Genomic DNA, 20,830 nt, shown 5'->3' with positions numbered 1-20,830 from the left:
CCCAGAGAGAACCAGCTTGGTCAGGGCAGCGTTGTCTGGGATCAGAGGGGCTGTGTGAGCCAAACCAGCGGGCCGAGGAAGGTGGGGTGGGAAGAGCACACCAGGACGGAGGAACAGCCTGTGCGGAGACCTCAGGGCAGGACCAGACATGGCACCATTCAGGCACTGGAGTGAGTTCCTCCTTGCACCTCCCGCCACTGCACTGCACACCGGTCTGGGCCTCGTGTGCGTCCCCGAGTTCGCCGTCTCCCACTGTTGCTAATTTGCTCCGTGCTCATTCCTCTCGGCAACTTACACCTTGGGCGGCAACTTACACCTTGGGCGTCACTGCAGACCCTCAGCTGCATTTCTGAGCCCAGCTGGCCCCACGGCCACCAGATGCACACCAGCTTTGCTCCGTTTTGTGAAAGTGTGCCTACCTGAGTCCCGCTTGGGTCCTCCCCGCTCTCCCCTTCCATCCTACCAGGATGGCGAGATGTGCACAGGAACCCCCTTGGTGCAACCCAGGATTGCCCCATGGGCAACCCTGGATCAGAGGAGCTAAATAAGCCATACCCCTTCTTCTCCAGCCCCCTGTTCTGAGACTCATCTCATGAGGTTCTGTAGAAGGCTCCGGGAGACAGAGCAGAGGCAAATCCGTCTTACATCTAACAACACGCGCACTGATGGGCTTTGCAGATGGCTGGGTCCCAAACCCCCAGCCTCTCTGCTCAGCTGCCACACCCCCGACTTGACCACGTTTGGACACCCACTCTGGTCCCCATGATATCTGCTGTTCATAGCCAGTTGGCATGTTTACCAAGAATGCGTTGACCTTTACTTTCCAACGGCAGGAACAACGTGATACATGACTTACTTTTTGTTTGGAAATTGCTTGCTCAAAGGCTAAGTGGCCACTCCACCAAACCTATCTGGTGACCTGTATTTTCACGGGCTGCCCCAGTGCAGCCTGAGTTCCCGGTATAGAGCCCAAAACCACTGCCTGGGCGCTCCCACCCAAGTTCGGCCATGGGTAGGTGACAGGCCATGACTAGGTGACCCTATGCAAATCCCAGGGCTCTTTGTCTCTTCCCTGTGAACTAAGGAAGGATGGACATTCTCCAAGGCCCTTCAAGCCCCAGTCAGAGGATTACGCCCCGCCTCCAATACCCAGAGAAAATCAAGTTCAGGTCTGCCTGACAAACCATCTCCCAGTTACTGTTCTCCCTGTAGATCACTCCTCTATCGTACTTTTAAGACCATGTATCTTCAATACCCTGCTTTTTGACTGGGATTTATGGGAGGTGGGGGGTGCTAGTGTATGTATATGTCCCCAAAATTCAACGCAACATTTTTTAGCAAAACAGGGTGTGGGAAAAGAATCAAGACACACTCCAAATACAAGTCGTAGAAGGTCCAAATCAAGTCGTGTTTTGAAAAACCTGAGAGCAGCTGGGGTGCCTGGTTGGCTCAGTCGTTTGAGCAGCTGCCTTTGGCTCAGGTCATGATCTTGGAGTCCTGGGATCAAGCCCTGCTCCAGATCCCTGCTCAGCAGGGAGTCTGCTTCTCCCTCTGCCTGTTGCTCCCCATGCTTGTGCTCTTTCTCTCTCTCTTTCTCATTCTACCTCACGTAAGTAAATAAAAATCTCTTAAAAAAAGAAAAGAAAAACATGAAAGCAGCAACAAAGTGCGGTGCCTCTTGGCTGTCACTGGCCTCAAGAGAGGCCAGATTCCTATGTGAAGCAACTGCTTGTGACTGTCCATATTAAAATATGGGGTGACCAAGAAGCTGACCTTGAAGCATTTGCCAATCTCACGTGATTGTTTCTTGAATATAGAAGCATTGTACCATATTTTACAGTTAGATCTAGGATGTTGGTTGGGATTGGGTTGACAGGTCCGAATAAAATGTTCCCCCTTCAAAAATAATAGAAAGAGGGCGCCTGGGTGGCTCAGTGGGTTAAGCCGCTGCCTTCGGCTCAGGTCATGATCTCAGGGTCCTGGGATCGAGGCCGGCATCGGGGTCTCTGCTCAGCAGGGAGCCTGCTTCCCTCTCTCTCTCTCTCTGCCTGCCTCTCCATGTACTTGTGATTTCTCTCTGTCAAATAAATAAATAAAATCTTTAAAAAAAAAAAAATAGAACATAAACAGAAGGAAAGGAGAGGAAAAGAAAGATGTTCCCAGAAGCATTTTCACAGAACAGCTCATTTTCCGAGATAAATTACTGACATTAACCTGGAGATATTGTGAGCTCTTCCCATTTGCATGGTAGTAGTATTCCGGGAAACACAGTGTATAGCAAAGCCTTGCAAATATATTTGGTGTTTATTATGTAAATCAGAGTTTAGTTTTTAGCTCAGATAATCATCTCCATCAATGTCTGGAGAGACGTTCTCAAGTCATGTAGAATGCAAGACAATTCTTCATTGTGAAATGGGTTGAGGCACTGCAAAGTATCTAGCATCCTGGCTCTTCGCAGGCTCCCCAATGCCGGCAGCACCCCTGTCAAGACTGTGGCCTCCAGAAATACCTCTCCCCCAGCACTTTAATCCCCTGGGGCTTTCCAACCTTCATGATAAAATGATCTGAAAGAATGCAATGGCCAAATGCACTAGGGTGGGTGAGGACAGGGCATGGGGATGGCTTCAAGGATCCCTCCGTTCCTTCCAGGAGCTTTTTTTTTCATTGAAATATTCACATACCATAAAATTCACCCTTTGAAAGTGGTTTCTCGTATATCCACAAAGTTGCGCAACTCTCACCACTAACTCCAAAACATCTTTATCAGCCCAAAGAGAAGCCCTAGTACCAGTTAGTAGCTCCTCCCTTTCTCTCCTCCCCCACGCCCTGGCAAGCACCAATCCGAGGTCCACCTCTGTGGACCCGCCCACTGTGGACATCCCATACAAATGGAATCACAGAACACAGTGGCCTTTTGGGTCTGGCTTTTTTACTTAAAACAGTGTTTTCAAGATTCACCCACACTGTAGAGTGGATTGGTACCTCATTCCGTTGAAAGGCTGAATATTATTTCATTATATGGATAGACCACTATTCATGGGTGATTCATCCATTGATAGACAGTTGAATGAGGGCTAACTTTTGACTATTACAAATTGTGCTGCTATGAACATTTGTGTATAACTTTTTGTGTGGTCATACATTTTCAATTTTCTTGGATACATACCAAGTTGTTTTTGGGTCATATGGTAATACTACACTTAAATTTTTGAGGACCTGCCTTTTTTTTTTTTTTTAAAGGGATTACACTATTTTAAAATCCCACCAGCAAAGTATGAGGGTTCCAATTTCTCCACATCCTCACCAACAGTTGTTCCTGACAGTCTTTTGGATAACAGCCAACCTGATAGGTGTGAAGTAGCGTGCCATAGGGGGTTTTGTTTACATTTCCCCAATGATCAATGATGTAACGATCTTTCCAGCGGCTTTGTGGCTATTTGTAGATGTCCTTCAAAAAATGTCTGTTCAAGTCTTTTGCTCATTTTTAACGGCGTCACTTGTCCTCTTGTTTAATTGTAAGAGTTCTTTATATATTACTGATACAAGTCCCTTATCAGATGTATGATTTGCAAATTTTTCTCCCATACTGTGAGTTGCCTTTGCACTTTCCTGATGATGCCTTTGGAAATACTGAAGTTTTTAATTTTGATGAAATCCAATGTACTTCTCTTTCTTTAGTTGCATGTGGCATGAACCAGCTGTCCCAGCAGCCCCAGCAGCCCCAGCAGCCCCACCTCCCTGCGCAAGGCCAGGGAATGGAGGCTGCTGGGATTTGAATGGGGAGCCTCACCCTTCCCATTTCAAAGCCTCTTGCTGGGATTCCATAAACAGGGTTTAATTCTCCAGATTTAAAAAAAAAAAAAAAAAAAAAAAAAAACCTCTATCTCTGCTTCAATAAACTGTCCCCCAGAACGGGCAGCACCAACCCTACTAGTCATCCAAACCTTAGAGGCAATGATCCTTCTGGCCCTTTCTTCAAGAGCAAACCAAGCTGAGGGTATGAGGGCCCTGTACCCCGAATGGGCACCACATGGGGCTAGGAACACCAGAGGGGCAAGCTGGACAGTAAGGAAGGCCAAGGTCACCCCTTTGCAGAGGGAAGTCACGCCAAGCTGTGTTCTCCATGGGCCTCAGCTGGGAACCCGTCCCTTTACTACCTCAGGCCACGCCCAGGTTTCCAGCAAAGGGCCGGGCTAAAATGTAAATATATGCCCGCAGGTTGGGGACACGTTCCTGGATGGCTGATACTGAACTACGTGGGGGAAATTGACGAAATACTGCAGCTGGGGAAATCAAGAGCCGGTGATAGCAAGGCACTCACAGTGAGTCCCTAGCTGGGGAGGAACCACACTCTCCTGCTCCCCTCTCTGACCTCCACTGAGCATGTTGGCTAGAATGAGGTTCGTGGGTCTCCAGCAACAGGCAGGGCCCGTGGGACGTGAGCGGCTTGCTTGGAGATCAGGCACAGGGAGGTGCATGTCCCAGCAGGTAAGCCCCCTCACAGAGCACAGCAGGGGGGCCAGAGCAGCACCAGGACATGACCCCTTGGCAAGCAGGCGCCTCGCCTCTTTGGGACAACCCCATGATCTGGTTGTCTTAGTGACAGTAAGAGAGGCCATTCCCTGGTGCTTCCTTGAGCGCCAGGTACTGAGCTAAGAAATGTACACGCACATCGCACGGATTCTCCTGACAGCCCCATGAGACAGTAAGTGTCTTCCATGAGGACGTGTAAAGGTTAAGTGACTTGCCCATGATCATGAACCGTAAGAGCCGTACAGGCTTTCAAACCCAAGCACGCCAACGCCAAAGTCAGGGCTCATAATGGCCATATTTCCCGGGGATCTCAGCTCTCCTGAAGGTCCCTGCTGGAGTGGTTGGGTGGACTGCTCCCCTTAGCCGGCTTCATCAGGCGGCTAAGCTTGGCTTGGCTTGCAGAGCCAAGAGCTAAACAGAGCTTGGCTCTGGAGCAGTCAGATCCCTAGTCTCTTCCCCCAGGGGAGGCCTGGGCTCTCCGCCGGTGTCACAGCGCCCCCTGCTGCTCACTCTGACACTCTTTGCCAAGATCTCTTTACTGCCCAAGGAATGCCTGTTAGAAGCTCTGGGGGTTCCCCAGACGGGAGCCCCACTCCCTCACTAACACCCTATCCTCTTAAAGGTCCTACTGGGGCCTGGAGCAAAGCAGAGAGAAAATATGCATGTTTGTTTCTGGGTGCTGAGGTCGGGCTGGGGGCCCCAATTTCCTCTAGTTTTCCAGCCTCCTGTCACGAAGCAGGCAAGAGGAAACTGCACACGCTCTAGGCCAGCGACCCCACCCCAGCTCCTCACATCCCTGCAGATGTGTGTAAACCGATCTCGGTTCCCTCAACTGCCAACGGATGACCAAAGTGCCTACTTCCCTACTGGGGTACGGCTGGGGTCCAGCACCCCATACTGAGCTCCTCCCGTTCCTGAGCCTCAGCCTCCTCATCTCCTGAGGTTTCTTGGGCACCTGGCCTTCACCTGCATTACCTCATTCAATCATCACGGTAATGCACGAGGTGGAATAAGGAAATCGAGGCACAGAGGAGTCAAGTAAGTTGCCTGAAGTCACACAGCCATCAATATACGGAACCAGGATTCCAAATCAAGCAGCCTGGCTCCACATGCTGGGCTCATAACCACCACGTCACAGTGTCTTCCAGTGGCAAGATACCTTATACACTATGAAATGTGCAGACTTGGCATGGAGCTGGGGAGATCCAGAGGAGGAAGAAATTAGAAGAATTAGTAATTAGAAGAATAATGCCACAGTGGGAAGACTCCCGGGCTCGCATCCATCTTGGCAGACTTCCTGGAGGAGGTGGGGGCTGAGCCAAATCTCTTGGTGTTACAGGGTCTAGTGGTCAGGATGACTGGTGGAAAAGGGACTGGCTGCCCTCCATTTGCCTGTGTGAAAAGGGGGAGGTTCCCAACTTCACAGGAACTTCGAGACAACAGGCACGAAGGGACTGTCACACTAATGAACACATTTGCGGGGTGTCTGTATGGGCCAGGCTCAGTGCTAAGGGCTTCATGTGGGTTAACTTTTTTAATCCCCCAAGAGCCCTATGGGGTAGGAACCATTAATATGGCCCCTTTACACTTGAAGAAACTGGGCTTTCCAAGACTTTGAGTGGCTTTCCCGCGTCCTCTCAACAACCAAGAGAAGGCAGAGTTTGCACCCAGATAGCCTGACTCCGTGTCCTGTGCTACACACCCAAGTCATAGAGCTACACTTTCCCTAGGAAGAAAGCCCCTGGCTGCAATCTTCACTCTCCTGCCATCTCCGTGTGGACAGCCTTTCTAGGTGTTTCTCCTCGAAACTTTGCTTTTAGCTGAAACAAATCAAGAAGAAGAAAAAAGCCTCCCTTTCTTCCTGTGTCCCAGCATCCAGAAGGTGTCAAATGGAGCATGATCCCAGAACCAATGGTTCTTGCTTGGGGAAAGACAGATTATCTGTGTCTCTGGCGCCCTCTTCTGTCCCAACGGAGAACTTCATGGGACCCTGCGCAGCGTAGGGGGATCACCCCAGTGCAGCCAGGCAAAGGGGGTCAGGAGCAGGGCTTCCAAGCCATCTGTGAAGAAGGACCAGGCTGTTATTGTTTCTTTTTTTTCCTAACTTCCAGTCTGTCGCAGACGAAGACTTTCTGTAAGATGCAATACAAATGGAATTAGGGGGAAAAGTGAAACGAAATGAAATGCTTAAATATTACATGCAGCCATGTCAAATTGCTATAAAGGCTTCTCAGTGTGACTCTCAGTTCTCAGTAAGAATTTCCTGGGCCTGTCTTCAGGTGACAATGGGCTGTGAGCCAGCATGGACCCAGGGATCTCAATCTGAGTAGCACTGGTCCAAAGGGCCACTGAGCAAAAGGCCGGGCAGAGATCGATGGCTAGCTAAGAGGAACCCATCCCCCGAGGTGCCGCCTCAGCAGACAGCAAGGATTCCTGTGCCCTTCTGAGTCTCGGGGCCGCTGCTAACTCGGGGGACAGCTCTGCACCTGCAGTTGGGAAAGAAGGAGTAGCTTTGGTCTGAGACAGTCCCAAGGACAGTGTCCCAAAGAGGGTGCCCAGAAGCCAGGCCCTGGGCTCTGCCCTCCCCACCTGTAAGCAGGAAGGTGAGACTGTCTAAGCCAATGAGGCCTCTGGAAACAGCTCTATCCTCTAACAAGCTGAGAGGTTGGGGGATGGAGGTCTGAACCTGATGTGAGACCAGGATGGTGGATGCCTATTTTCTCGTTCTCATCACCTCCACTCACTGAGCTTCCTCTTCCACAAATATTAAAAATGAGGGACTCAGATTATCTCTGAGGTCCCTTCTACATCTTGTCCTGGAAGATCTGCCTGTCCTCGGTGGGGGTACTGGGGGGATCGCCGCAAGGCTAAGGCACAGCCAGGAGGAGAAACTGGAGTGGAATGGAAACGCGCTGGTTGTACACTGCAGACTGTCCCCAAGGCTTCTTGAGGACGAGGAGGATCCAGGGCCAGGGAGACCAGACTGGGCTTCTGGGAGGGGTGCGCGCAGGGCAACCTTGGAGGGCAGAGGTGTGGCAGATCTGCTGGGCAGAGGCATTTGCTGAAACTGAAGGAACACTGGAAGGAGGTGAAAACAGCTCTTTCGGTGTTAGCTAGCGGCCACACACAGCCACACTCGTCTTGTCCCCTCCCCCGCCAGTCTCAGCTACCCGCCCCCGACAACCACCTCGCCTCTAAGCAAAGTAAACCCAAGTGCTTGGAAGAGAAAGAGAGCAAACAGCTGCGGAGCAAAGAGCCAGCTTCCCACCCATTCCCAGCCAAGGTGAACAGGCTGCGAGTTTGTTGACAGAGAAAAAAAGTCATCAATTTTTCATTACCCAGTGAAGGCAACAGAATGTCTCGGGATGTCAACAGTTTCCAGGCAACAAAGACGAACCAAATACACAGGCCCCTCACCTAAAAAGATGTTTCCTTTACAAGCATCAGCTTGGATGGGGAGCCAGGGGAAGACGAGAGCCAGAGGCAGGTGAGATCACTCAGCAGCCACAGGGCCGGATCCAGACGCTGGGGGTTTGTGGCCATCTATGGCGACCTTGTTAGCAGAGCTTGTCAGACTATGACTCAAACTGAGCCTGCCTTTTGGAAGCATTCAGGCACAAGACGTCAGAGCAAGACCCAAGAGATCAATTGGCGTGGCTTATTCATCCCTTCATTCAAAACAAACATTTTTGAGCATTCCTAGGGCCTGGCGCTCGGGCCTGAAGCCCAGTCTAGCTGCAGAGATGCGTCCGTAGGCCACCTCTCTTCACCTTACCAATAAGAAAACCAAGAGCCAGAGAGAAGAAATGACTGTCCCAAGATCACGCAACCACGTGGAGGCTGAGCTGTCCTTGAACCCACAGCTGAAGGTGCTCTGTAGCCGTGTCCTGGTCCCCAGGGTGCTCGGGACTGGGCTCTTGGCAGGGGGCCCACCAAGTGGCCGGCCCAGACCAAGTCTTGTCCAGAATCAACACGGGGAACTTTCAAGAGACCTTGAGCAGAAGGGTTCGGATACTGAATCTAAAAACTAAAAGAAGATCATTGAAATCTCTTGTGGTGGGTATATTATTGTGATTTTTAACTCTCAAGGTGGGTTCCAACCAAAATAGGAAGGGTGGCCCTTTCCAGAATGCTTTGTCAGGACTGCAGGCTCCCAGGATGTCTCCCTGTGTTTGCACTGACATTTCCCAGTGAATGTCAATGAAGACTCAAGAATAAGTCAACACAGGTCCTCACAATAAATGCCAAAGCTTGTTAGCAGAGTAAACCGTGTGCTTAGCCTGTCTTAAAAGAATCTTTGCTGAGTAAACAGAAGGAAGGCTTTACTTGAGAGTAAACAGAGCAAGGAGCTGGGCGCGCCCGGAGGGCTGGTAGGTGAGTCTGCCGGCAGAGGCTGTAGAGACATCTTCGAGGGGGGCCGTGAGGTCAGAGGGCTTATCTCATGTTCGAGCAGAACAGACCTCTCTCCCCAACAGCCTCTGCTCCCACGAGGATCCCACCTCTCTCAGGAAGGAGGCAGAAACCAAGACTGAAAGGAGAACTTAGAGATGTATCTCCTTTGCTCAGAGGTTCCAGGACCCTCTCAGGACCCTCTCAGGACCATTTTTATTTTTAAACACGATTACAATGAAATGTAGCCCTCCTGATGGTTCATCAGACGGGAGTGGGAAAAATGTCTTTGGTCCAGATAGGCCACCAGCTTTCTGTCCACGCTGATTCAGTATTATCCTTGGTGATAGTAGATGAGGAAATGAACCTTAGTAGCTGCTGATCTTTTGCCCACAACTTATACTTCCTTCATGGCCTTATTTACATGAGCGTCTCATTTTCCCAAGTAAAGACACATTACGATCTGAAATCTTTGACCCGTAAACTTGTTAGTCTCGAAAACCCAAGTGCAACCACTTAAAACCATCTCAAGTATCTTTTCACCAGAAAAAAAAAAAACCAAAAAACAAAAAACCCTCAAATATTCCACTTCTTATTTAATTTATGGATTCCTTGCCTCTTTCTCAAAAAAATATGGGAGTGTAGATTGGAGTGTAGATTGGAGTGTAGATTGGAGTACCAATATGCAGCAAAATCATTAAAAAAGGCACACACACACACAAATTTTTTAATTAGTACCAAGAAAACAAGGAGGAAACATTACCCATCTTGGGTCCATTTAACTGCTGAGAATAGGCATTGAGCCTAGCACTGTTTGTCAGTAGCTAAAGCTGAGAGGGCCTGGTAAGTCACAGAACGCTTGCTATGATAAAAGAGGCCTGGCTAGCAATTCCTCAGAGGATACAAACTTTCTCTTGGCCCTAAATTTTAGAAGAATTTTCACATGAGACCTAGTAACAACAAAACGGCCTCCGCAAGTTTTATGGCAAAAGCAGAAGTGGTTTTCATGTGGCTGTTTCTTCCAACAACCTTGGAGGACAGCCAAGGGCACGCCAGATAGCACAGCAGCTCAGTAACGTGCTTTTCTGTTTTTCGACAAGAAATGAACTTGAGCACGTTAAAAGGAAAAGTCAAACGTTCTAAGTAAATTACACAGGAGGCATGACCATAGTAGATAAAGTGAACTTGGTTTCCTCTTGGCAGAGTCACTGGTGGGCATACAAACATGCCTCTCCTTCCTGAGGTGTGGACTGACTTACTCACTCCTGGGCCAACAGCCCACCTGCCCAGCCTGCCTGACTCACACACCCCACCCAGCCCAGGTATGCTCTGGTAAGAAAAGGTCGACTTAGCTAAGTAGCCATTCCTACGATTGGCCACGGTGGGGCAGCACTGAGCCAGCATCTGCAAAACAAACCCCCAAAATTCGCTTTGTAATAAGCAAAGCCATCCAGCATATAAGCAAGTCTACCAATCCACTAAATCCATTCATCCTGAAAAACCCACATTTGGCTGTTTCCATAAATATTTAAAGGTGGAAAAATAAAAGAGCCCCTCCAAGAGCAGAAATGTTTTCTGTGATTCTCTTTTCAACTTTTTAAAGGGTCGATCCATCATATAAAAACAGCAAAGAAATACTAACATTTTTTGAACAGGAACCATGCTGAGTTTCTGACATGTACCATATCGTGTAATTCTGCAAGAACTTGATGAGGTTGGTGTCATCATTATCCCTATCTTGTAGGTGAAGAAACTGAGGCACCCAGAGTTTAGACAACTCGCCTAAAGTCACACTGCCCTATTCAGGGGCACAGTGGGATTTGAATTAATCCAGGTAGTGTGACAGAGAGCATTTAACCTACCTCCTTAAAAACCTGTGGTATCTTGTCTGCACTCCTCCCAGAATCAGATATTGTATTCCCCATCCCAGCCTCCGGATAATAGCCAGCAAAATTTTTCTTGCTTTCTCTATTTTGAGCTAAAACTGTCTCCTGGTTGGTCAGAGTTCTTTCCTCCAGAGCTACATAAAATAAGTTGTTTTTCTTCCTTTTTATTAAAGATGTATTAATTTATTTGGTTGACAGAGAGCACAAATAGGAAGAACAGCAGGCAGAGGGAGAGGGAGAACTAGGCTCCCCACTGAGCAGGGAGCCTGATGCAAGGCTTGGTCCCAGGAACCTGAGCTAAAAGGCAGATGCTTAACCCACTGAGATACCCAAGTGCCCCAAGTTCAGTTTTTCTTCTATACTGAAGACACTTCACTTTTAAAAAACTAACGATAGTGTTAACTATTGCTCCCCAACCGCCATCCCCTCCCCCCCAAAAAACAGCCCTGTGCCTGGAACAAGTCATTATTCTCAATTTACAAATGTGCCCCATCCCATTCCTTAACAGCACGTGCTGGAATCTCCTGATGCAGAGGTTTAACAATATATTAGTTACTTTAGTTGGCTAACCTGTGCCCGAGAGGACAATGCCATTACCAAACCAGACTTAAAAGCTATTAAAAGTAATACATGGCTGTGGTTTTTAAAAATCCAAGCAATATGGAATGGATAAACTAAAATGGAAAATCTCACTCCCATCCTCTCCAACCCTTCTCAGAGGTAATCTTTTACTTTTTACTTATTTTTTGTTGGGGTTTTTTTTTTTTCCTTTAACCCTTCCAGAATTTCCTTTACACATACAAACAGATGCATGTGAATCTTTTAGGGTCGTATTACGTATACTGGTCTTCAGCTTGCTTGTTTCACTTAACAAGGCCTTCTAGATATCGTTCAATAGCAGCACTCCTGTTAACAGTTACATGAAAGCCTCCTCTCAGGCAATTTTCTTCTCTTACAAAAATGCTTCATTGAAATTATACATGTATTTTTTGGATGGATTTCTGCAAGTGAAATTCTTGGATGAAAGAGCACCTTTAATTCTGAGAGATGGAACCCAATCGCACTCCTTAAAAAGTGGCAGTAATTTACACTCCAATCAACAGTCCACTTTCCAAGCATGGTCAATGTAGCTTATTATCCAACTGGATATTTGGAGACAGTTATTAATTCATTCTTTCAGCCCATGTTTATCATGTACCTTGTACTTGTCAGGCACAGCACGAGCAGCTGGGTTTGCCCTAAACCAGGAGTTTCCAGTGCTAACCCACAGACTTCCTGGGACTGGTGAAAATGCAGGGTTCCCACCGCCTTCCGCCTCCCCCAGCTTTGGGTTCCTCAGCCTGTGCAGTGTGCAGGGGCCCAGGAAACTGGGTAGTTGTTGCTATTTGTTTCATTCGGATGTTTTGTTTTGTTTTGGTTTGGTTTGGTCTGGTCTGGTCTGGTTTTTACAGATGCCCAGGTGCCTCAGCTGGATGATGAGTAGCCAAAAGCAGAAGAAATCACTTCTTTTTCTGGGCGAAAACGCTTTCTGGAAAGGAAGGTGCTGAGAAGAGTCAGCACCTACTTCCCTAAAATAAAACAGGGAACTAGTTGGAGTGATATTAACCATCCATACCCAACCGCCCCTTCCCTCGAAAACCAGCTCTGGGGCAGGAATGGGTCATTGTTCCCAGTTTACAAATATGCCCCATCCCATTCCTGCTGGTTAGCGAAAGTGTTGGAGTTCACGGCAGAGAGGTTTCACAACCGACTAGTTACTTTAGTTCACTAACCAGCGCCCCAGCCTGCGAAACCTCCTCTAAAACAGACTTAAAAGCTATTGGGAGCGCCGGAGATATTAATGAGCATGCGCAAAAGGCTCCGCGGACCCGCGCGCGCCCCTAGTGGTCAATGGGCCTCGGTGCAACTGAGAAATTCGGCTTCCCTCGGTCACCCTCGGCTTTTAGCCCCGCCTCTCGTCCCGCCCTCCCAGCACGGACTTTGATTGGCGAGCAGCGGGCTATAAAAGCTCGAGCGCGGGGGCCAGACTCTCAGGCACCTGTGCGGCCAGAGGACCTCGCTTCTGTGGCGCGTGAAGTCGGGGTGGGCAGAGGACTCTTCATCCCGCCGCCAGCCCTCCGTCTCCAAGTTCGTGCACCTTCTCCGTCATCCTAGACGACGTGGACGTGACAGGGGAGGTGACAGGTAGGTCACTGTGTCCGGAAGGCAATTTGCGGGGCTCCGGGGCGCCACACCTTTGCCTCTGCTGACTCACCGGCCGAGAATTCCTGATTCAGCACTGAAGCCTGGCTGGGGCCTCACCTGGGGATATCTCCGGACGCTCTTCCCTTCGGTTCACGGAGCCGGAGCTCCCGGGTTCCCACCTGAGGGCCTGGCCGCCCACACCTGTCCCTGGCAACCCCGAAGGTGCGTATTAAGTGGGGAAGGAAGGAAAGGAGGGAGGAAGGGAGGAAGCTCGCCGTGGGGGGCAGGCTTGGTTTTGTGCTCCTGTACCGGCTGCCACAATGATAAGAACATTCACTGGTCCGGAGACTTGGGTTCCAATTCTGGCTGTCCCATTCCCTGCTGCTGAGCAAGGTCCTCCTCCCCTCTGGGCCCCGAATTCCTCGTGTGTAAAAGGAGAGGGTTGGACAATGTGATGAATGCATATTGAACACCAACAATGAGCCAGACACTGTGATAAGTAATGAGGATACAGGTGAGCAACGCAGGCAGCCCCATCCCCAAGCTTACTGTATGGAGGAGGAAGATACTGACCAAACTGTCACAAACGCATAATTACACATCTACTCGAAGAAGCGTTAAGACAGGGAACTTGCAGCAGAGGATTTAATATAGCCTGGGGTGGCCTTCCTAAGGCCTGGAGCACTAGAATTAACTGGGGTAGATGGTCAGTGGCCTGGTGAGAGTGGAGAATAGCAAGTGCAAAGATATGGAAGGTGAACACACATTTTTTTTTTTCATTGTATTTGGATGTCCTAATAACCCTCAAAGTATACAAGCCAGAAGGGTGGAAGCTGTGGTGAGTTCAACTGGGTAGAAGTTAGAGGGTTATTTGGAAGCCCATAACTCCTTGAGCGATCCTGTGAAAATACACGATGGTCCTGACCCCTTGTCCTTCTATAAGCGTTCGGGAGGATTGTTTGTTTTGTTTTGTTTTAAAGATTTTATTTATTTATTTGACACAGAGAGATCACAAGTAGGCAGAGAAGCAGGCAGAGAGAGGGAGAAGCAGGCTCCCTGCCGAGCAGAGAGCCCGAGGGGCTTGATCCCAGGACCCTGAGATCATGACCTGAGCCGAAAGCAGAGGCTTAACCCACTGAGCCACCCAGACACCCCAGTTCAGGGAGGATTGTTGAATCAGACCTGAACAGCTCAGGTTTCATGATGCAGGCTGTGGGGTGTCTGCAGTCTGACTCTGAGGGGCCTCTCCTGGCTGCTTCAGAAGAACCAAAAATACCAATGCTTTCTTGAAAGTGGCTCGTCTTTACCTTTAGCAGAATTATCCAGGCTTGTTTGCAAAGATAAGTTGGAGAAGAGGCTTGTACAATGACAGGAAAAAAATCAAAGGCCCATCACCATACCTTACAAAAGCGCACGCGGGGAAGGGACACCATGTCGTGGTAGAACTAGTGGAGACAACGGAGGTGGCAGACCCCGCTTTGCCTGCCATTAGCTGTGCGAACCTGGCAGGCACTTGGACTCTCTGAGCACCAGTCTGCTGTGTGACCAGGGTGAATTCACTGCTTCTGACATGGTCAAGTTCAAAATGGGAAAACCTGTGGAAGTTATTTCTAAACTCTAAAGCATTATGCGACCAAGCTCATTAACACCTCGTTCACTTTGTTCTCTCAGAATTTTACTGTATATGCTCCTTCAAATTGTGAGGAGAAAGAATTTGACATATTTTATTTGAATTTGTAGCAATATACCAAGTTGTTTTGTTGCATAAATATTTTGAATTCTTTCATTTTAATTAGAGTGTTTCTCTTTTCCAAAAGGTGGTTTTAGAATTTCATGTGTGGTTTGCTCATCATTTTTAGAAGAAAGGAAAAAAAAAAAAAAAAGGAGTAAAACAGTTGACAGGAGCTTTGAATTTTTTTTATCCCATTGTGCAACACATTCAGTGACAATATGGATTTAAAAAAAAAAAATTGTTGTTCTTAGATGGCTTGTCAGTGAGCAAGTCTGTTCCTAAAATTCTCCCCTACACCTAATCCTGGCTCCTTGCTGATGCAAGATTATAAAAGGGACAAGTGAGCCAGCCTTGGACCTGGGTATGCTTTCAGTGGCCACAGGAGAGAGTTGAACAGAATCTTGGGAACAATGGAACTTTTTAAACAAAGTATAGAGTATGTTTGGTGAATAATCAGTAGCATGAAACCAGTCATGAGAAACCAAAGCTGCTGGCTGATTGCAGAGGACTGACAGTGGGCGGGGAGTGTCTGAAGAGCACAAGGCTTAGGCTGGCTGGACCGAGGGATTCTGAGAACCAGGGATGCCAGCTGTGTTCTTTGTACGTTACACAGAAGGGAAATAGCATCTGCATACCAGTGAGCATTGTTGGGCCAGTCCATTCCCCAATATAAACTAGGTAGTATTCCCATTTTGCAAAGAAGAAATTAAGGGTCAGGAGAACTAAAAAGGCAGTGGAACTGGGCAGACTTTTTAACTCAGGATCAAATGAATAGAAGGTTGGCATTTCTGCATGTGTCGGTGGATCTCCTACTTTATCAGATCATTCTTTGGAAAGGTTCTTAGCTCTACTTAGGGTTTTACTATACTGAAAGATTTCTTTTCAAAAGCTGGGCCCACCGATGAGGCCATGTTTGCATTGGAGTCTTGCTATAGCGCACATTTGTCATTGTATAGAGTTTGGGTAACTGAACTTGGTATTTGTGTCCCAATCTATCACTTCATTTACAGCTGTTCTAGATTCTGTTTTCCTTTATGTTCCTGTTAAGTGTTCTCTTTAATCCATTCAAGGTATTTCCTTGGCTAAGGGAAGTGTCCATATTCCCTCCTCACACTTAAGTGCTTCCAGAAAGGAATTTCAGAAGTCTCCAGAACCCAGTGAGGCAGGCCCTCTCATTATAGATGAGTAAACTGAGGCAGGAGGGGAAAAGGAGCAGGGACATGGGGAAAGATGCTACGAGCAGGCTTTGCAGAGTATCGTCTGAATCCTTCTACCCATTTACTAGTCTTTACCTCATGTTAACCTCTGAGCTCCCATTGACCCACCTGTGACATGGGTCTTACCATGGGCTTGTTATGCAGAATGACGGGACATGCTGGAGATCAGCACAGCACTGGCTGTTAGCTGATGAAGATGAGGAGGAAAAACACTTAAATGTGTGTGTAGATCAATCTTTGGGTAAGCTCTTCACCCATGGGGCTTGAACTTATGACCCCAAGACCAAAGAGTTCCATGCTCTACCAAACCAGCCAGGCGCCCCACAATCACTTTATGACCCATTTCTCACATGCACAAAATTTTAATGACAGTAACCTCTAAGTTACTTCTTCTTTAAGATCTTAAAATAACCATCCCTTACCTTACTTAATCCATCTTATTTTTGAGCTTTAGGAAGAGGGCGGTGTGCTGTATGCGGTTTACCAGGACTTGTTCTTAATCTAACCTTAAGAATTCCTCTATATCCACAGCTCATTTTCACTGCTGATCATTGAGGATCATTTTATTTTCTAGCTGATGGACTTGAGGTTTTTGCTGTCTTCTAAGTACTGCTTTAAACATTCCCAAAGATGCATCCTGATGTCCTTACATAGTTTCTCTTGGGTAATAATGCACAGAAGCAGAATTGCAGGGTTGTGTTCAATTCTGTGAGGTACACCAGCCACTTACCCATCTGGTTCTAAACACTAATGGTTTTGGACAGTGGACAGTTGGGGCCATGACATCCTGCTTTTCACCAACTCTTGATCTCTAATAGAGACAGAGGAAAGGGCAAGATGTTCAGGTGCCTTGCACCTAATATGTGCTCTGAAGACAAAGTAACCACGTTCTATAAATCCAAATCTTTGGGTCCCCTGGCATTTTGAAGGGAACCAGTCTTCATTACCAGTGCTCAGCCATCCCCTTCCCCAAAGGTTACTTTGTTAGCATCAAACACAGATTTGAATTTTGGTTTCAACCTCTTTGTGTAAATGGGGACTCAACCTTGAATTTTCTTTTTTTGAGAAAGAGAGCGAGAAATCAGAGTAGGAGGGAGAAGCAAATTCCCCACTGAGCAGGGAACCCGATGCAGGGCTCAACCCCAGGACCCTGAGATCGTCACCTGAGCCCAAGGCAGAAGCTTAACCGACTGAGCCACCTAGGCGCCCCAACAAGCCTGAATTCTCACCACTTCTTCAGTTATTGCTGAATTCTAAGCCCAGGGATATAGCAGTACTCTACCTCTGATGACTCGGCACAGCTCAGAAAATTTGTAGCCAGGATTTTACTTGGGATTTATTTTTTCTTTTTAAAGATTTTTTTGACAGAGAGAGTGTGCACAAGCAGGGTGAGTGGGAGAGGGAGAAGCAGGCTCCCTGTTGAACAGGGAGCCTGATGTGGGACTCGATCCCAGGACCCTGGATCCTGACCTGAGCCAAAGGCAGATGCTTAACCAACTGAGCCACCCAGGTGCCCCTTACTTGGGATTTTTAAGAGGCCTTGATTATACCAGAACCACCGACTCTTACTCCTGTCAAGAAGACAAACCCTGTGGTCATGAACTCACACAGGTGACTCCGACAAGGCATCTGCTCTGATCTCTCTCCCACCTCTCCATGCAGTTCCACACGCAACATTAGGTATTCTTGGCACAGCATCTGGCTGGTGCCATATTTCTCACCAGGAGTTGGTGGTGGCAGGGTGCAATACCAGAAGAGGTCATACCAGAAGAGGGTCATACCAGAAGAGGCTGGCAGCCAGTGCTGCAGAAAGGAGATCATCTGTACAATGCACATCCCCAAACAACGGGCAAAACCAACACCAACCAAGAGTTCAGCTTTTTATTGAGCAGCTTACACAAGCAGTTTAGTCAAAAAGACCAAAGCCCATGTCATCATCAGACTCCTCAGATTCTTCTTTCTTTGCTTCCACTTTCTTCTCCTCAGCTAAAAAACAAAGTCAACACTTGCTAAGTATTTTAAACTCCAAAGAGCTCCAGGCCCCTCAACTTACCTGGTCAAAAATGTCCTAGCCTTGGTTCCAACCATGCCCCTGGCTATAGGGTTTCTATACATCATCTACTCTTAGCAAATTAAGTATTATAGGCATCACTGCTCTTTAGCTCCACTCCACCTTCCAATTTTTTTTTAAAGATTTTATTTATTTATTTGACAGACAAAGATCACAAGTAGGCAGAGAGGCAGGCAGAGAGAGAGAGGAGGAAGGAGTCTCCCTACCCAGCAGAGAGCCCCATGTGGGGCTCAATCCCAGGACCCTGAGATCATGACCTGAGCTGAAGGCAGAGGCTTTAACCTACTGAGCCACCCAGGCGCCCCTAATTCCTTCCTTTTATAGGTGAGAAAACTGGCCCCAAAATGCTGGTGTAAGTTGTTGGCAAAAAAACTCATGCCTCCTTAAACACTCAAACCAGGATTCTTTCTACAGTTCCAGATCTCCTCTTAACAGTGAATTCCATTTTTCATACTGCTAAGTCCAGGGACTTTATTAAAGAAGAGGACCTTTACTAAAGGCACAGTGTTTTCAATCATTCAGAACTCTCTGGACACAACGTGAAGAGATGAAGCTAATAGCCTCTTGCCAGAGATTAAGTAACATAAAATAGGAAAGATAGCCAGTGCCAAGTTCCTTGGGTAGGAATCTTGTCTTTGTTAGTCTTTTTATATCCCCCAAAATAGTAAATGGCCAACAAAAGGTCACTACATCCAATTTCCATGAAACCAGACTACCATGCAAGAATAATGTGCTTGGAACAACATGGGCGATATTATCTCCTGGGTGGCCGTTTTAAGGAGTCATTTGATGCGCACGTGTGTATACCATATATACATTTATGAATGTCATGGTTTCAGAACAGAAGCAAAGAGAAACCTGACTGAAGTCAGGTAAAAGACATAAACTTTAATTAGGCTCTAGATAAGGAACTATGAGGAAATATCACTTAAAGATCCAGTGGAATATGGCACTTTCCAGCCTTTTTAGTGTTACACGAATACCCGACTTAATCAGTAATGTCCCCAGATTTGCTTCTCCCCATCACTTGGCTGCCCTCACCTTACCTTTGCAAACAAGCCGGGCCAGAAGGGTTCAGCATTCACACCCGCTGCTTTAAGGAGGGCATTGATCTTACCCTCCTAAAAAACAGCAAACCAAAGTGTAGTTTTCGTAAACGTCTCCAAAACACTGCAAACGAAAGACATTCAAAACGTCTGTCCAAAACCGTGTTTAACCACTTCATAGATTCTACCTGTATTTCATGTGCGCTTATTTAAAACTGACCCTTTCGTACGCTCTTACTATCACCAGCAAAGGGAATGCACCCGGCTCCGGTGTGCCAGGCCCCTCACAAGGCGGCGCATCGCTTCCTTTTCGCAGGCAGGACTTGCCCAAGCCCCGCCGCTATTTTAAGTTGCGAGTCAGGGCCGGAGGTAGAGCAAGCTAACGTGCTCTCCACATCCCGCAGCCTGGCCCAACAAGGCCTAGTAAGAGGAGCGCAGGAATTCAGGGCCACCAAACAGGGAGTGTCCCAGGTGCGGTTAGGATGCCCTCACGCCGCGGAAGTTTCGCTGAAGCAAAACCCAAAGACGCAGCGCGCAGCCTGACTGTACTCCAGTCCCCCAGGAAGCTGGAGCACGTGGGCCCGCCCGCCGCTGGGCCCCTCTCCCCCGCCTCCGCCGGGGATGTTGATGGCGCGGGTCTGGCACGCACTCACTGTGACCGTCACCTCATCGTCGTGCAAGATGAGGGCCGAGTAGATGCAGGCGAGCTAAGAAACCGAGGCCATGGTGCTGGCGAGTGCTGAGCGGACGTGCCGGCGCGGTGCTAGTCGCCTGATGAAGTGATGGCCTCCCCCCAACACGGCCTTAGCTTGCTCGGAAGGACCGAGCATCTTAGCGGGCAGCTGAGGGAAGGACATTCCGCGCTTGCGCAGCCTTTTTTTTTTTTTTTTTTTTAGATTTTTATTTATTTGACAGGGATTACAAGTAGGCGGAGAGGCAGGCAGAGGGAGGGGGCCGGGAAGCAGGCTCCCTCGCTGAGCAGAGAGCAGGACACGGGGCTCGATTCCAGGACCTCGAGATCATCACCTGAGCAGAAAATGCTTTAACCGACTGAACCACCCAGGTGCGGCCAGTGCGCCTCTTATATGGATCACGGGGGCCAATCGGTGCCCGGGCCTGGCGGAAGAGGCGGGGCGAGAACAGCCCGCCCGGAACACGTTGGCGCCTGCGCAAAAAGCGCGACTCGCTCCTTTGCGAGTTGAAAGAATTGGTGGTTCTTGAAATTGCAAGGTTTTGGGGTTCGGCTAAAACTCAGGGCTCCTGAACAGTAAAAATACTTTTAGGAAAAAGATATCTAGGTAAATGGCTTTCACCCCCCACCGACCGTAGCCCGTGTGACACTATTCGGACATGTAATGACGTCGCCAGCCTCCCGGAGCTGTGCCCACCTGGAGCGCAGGAGCTAAATGTCAGCTTGGAGGCTTCTGGTGCTTACTTAGCGCGGCGTCTCCGGTGATGAAGCGGTGGGGGAGGAAACGGGCAGCTTGCCGCGCGCCGGCAGCAGTGCCATGGGAGCGCCCACTGTGTCCCAGGCGCTGAGTCACACTCTACAAGGGTTCGTTTAATCTTCACCCAGCGGAAGGGGTAGTAAGCACTGTTACTATACGTATAAAACGTCTATTGGGAATGGAGGGGAACTTTCCAAATCCGTTTCAGTTTTTGTAACTAAGGCACTCCGTGTTTGGGTGGAAGTGTCCTGAAACTGCCCTTAAGATGTTCAAGACTTTGTGAAGCAACTGCTGTCTAGGGGCTGCATTGCCATTTTGTATCTT

General features: G+C 48.4%; 1 long non-coding RNA gene across 2 annotated transcripts; it reads right to left on the bottom strand.

Annotated features, from left to right (window-relative positions):
* Positions 1-246: 246 nt before the first annotated feature.
* Positions 247-19,897, bottom strand: LOC116590592. Of its 2 annotated transcripts, none has more exons than XR_004285660.1 (4): positions 19,712-19,897; positions 19,059-19,133; positions 15,879-15,893; positions 247-258 (listed from the first exon to the last, which is right to left on the bottom strand). It is a non-coding gene; the product is annotated as an uncharacterized LOC116590592 (long non-coding RNA). The 2 variants fall into 2 exon arrangements; XR_004285661.1 differs by lacking the exon at positions 15,879-15,893 and adding an exon at positions 12,258-12,271.
* Positions 19,898-20,830: the final 933 nt, after the last annotated feature.

Source organism: Mustela erminea, chromosome 5, assembly GCF_009829155.1.
Source record: "Mustela erminea isolate mMusErm1 chromosome 5, mMusErm1.Pri, whole genome shotgun sequence".
NCBI lineage: Eukaryota > Metazoa > Chordata > Mammalia > Carnivora > Mustelidae > Mustela > Mustela erminea.
The sequence above is the reverse complement of the archived record's forward strand: the minus strand, read 5'-3'. Positions and strand labels throughout refer to the sequence as shown.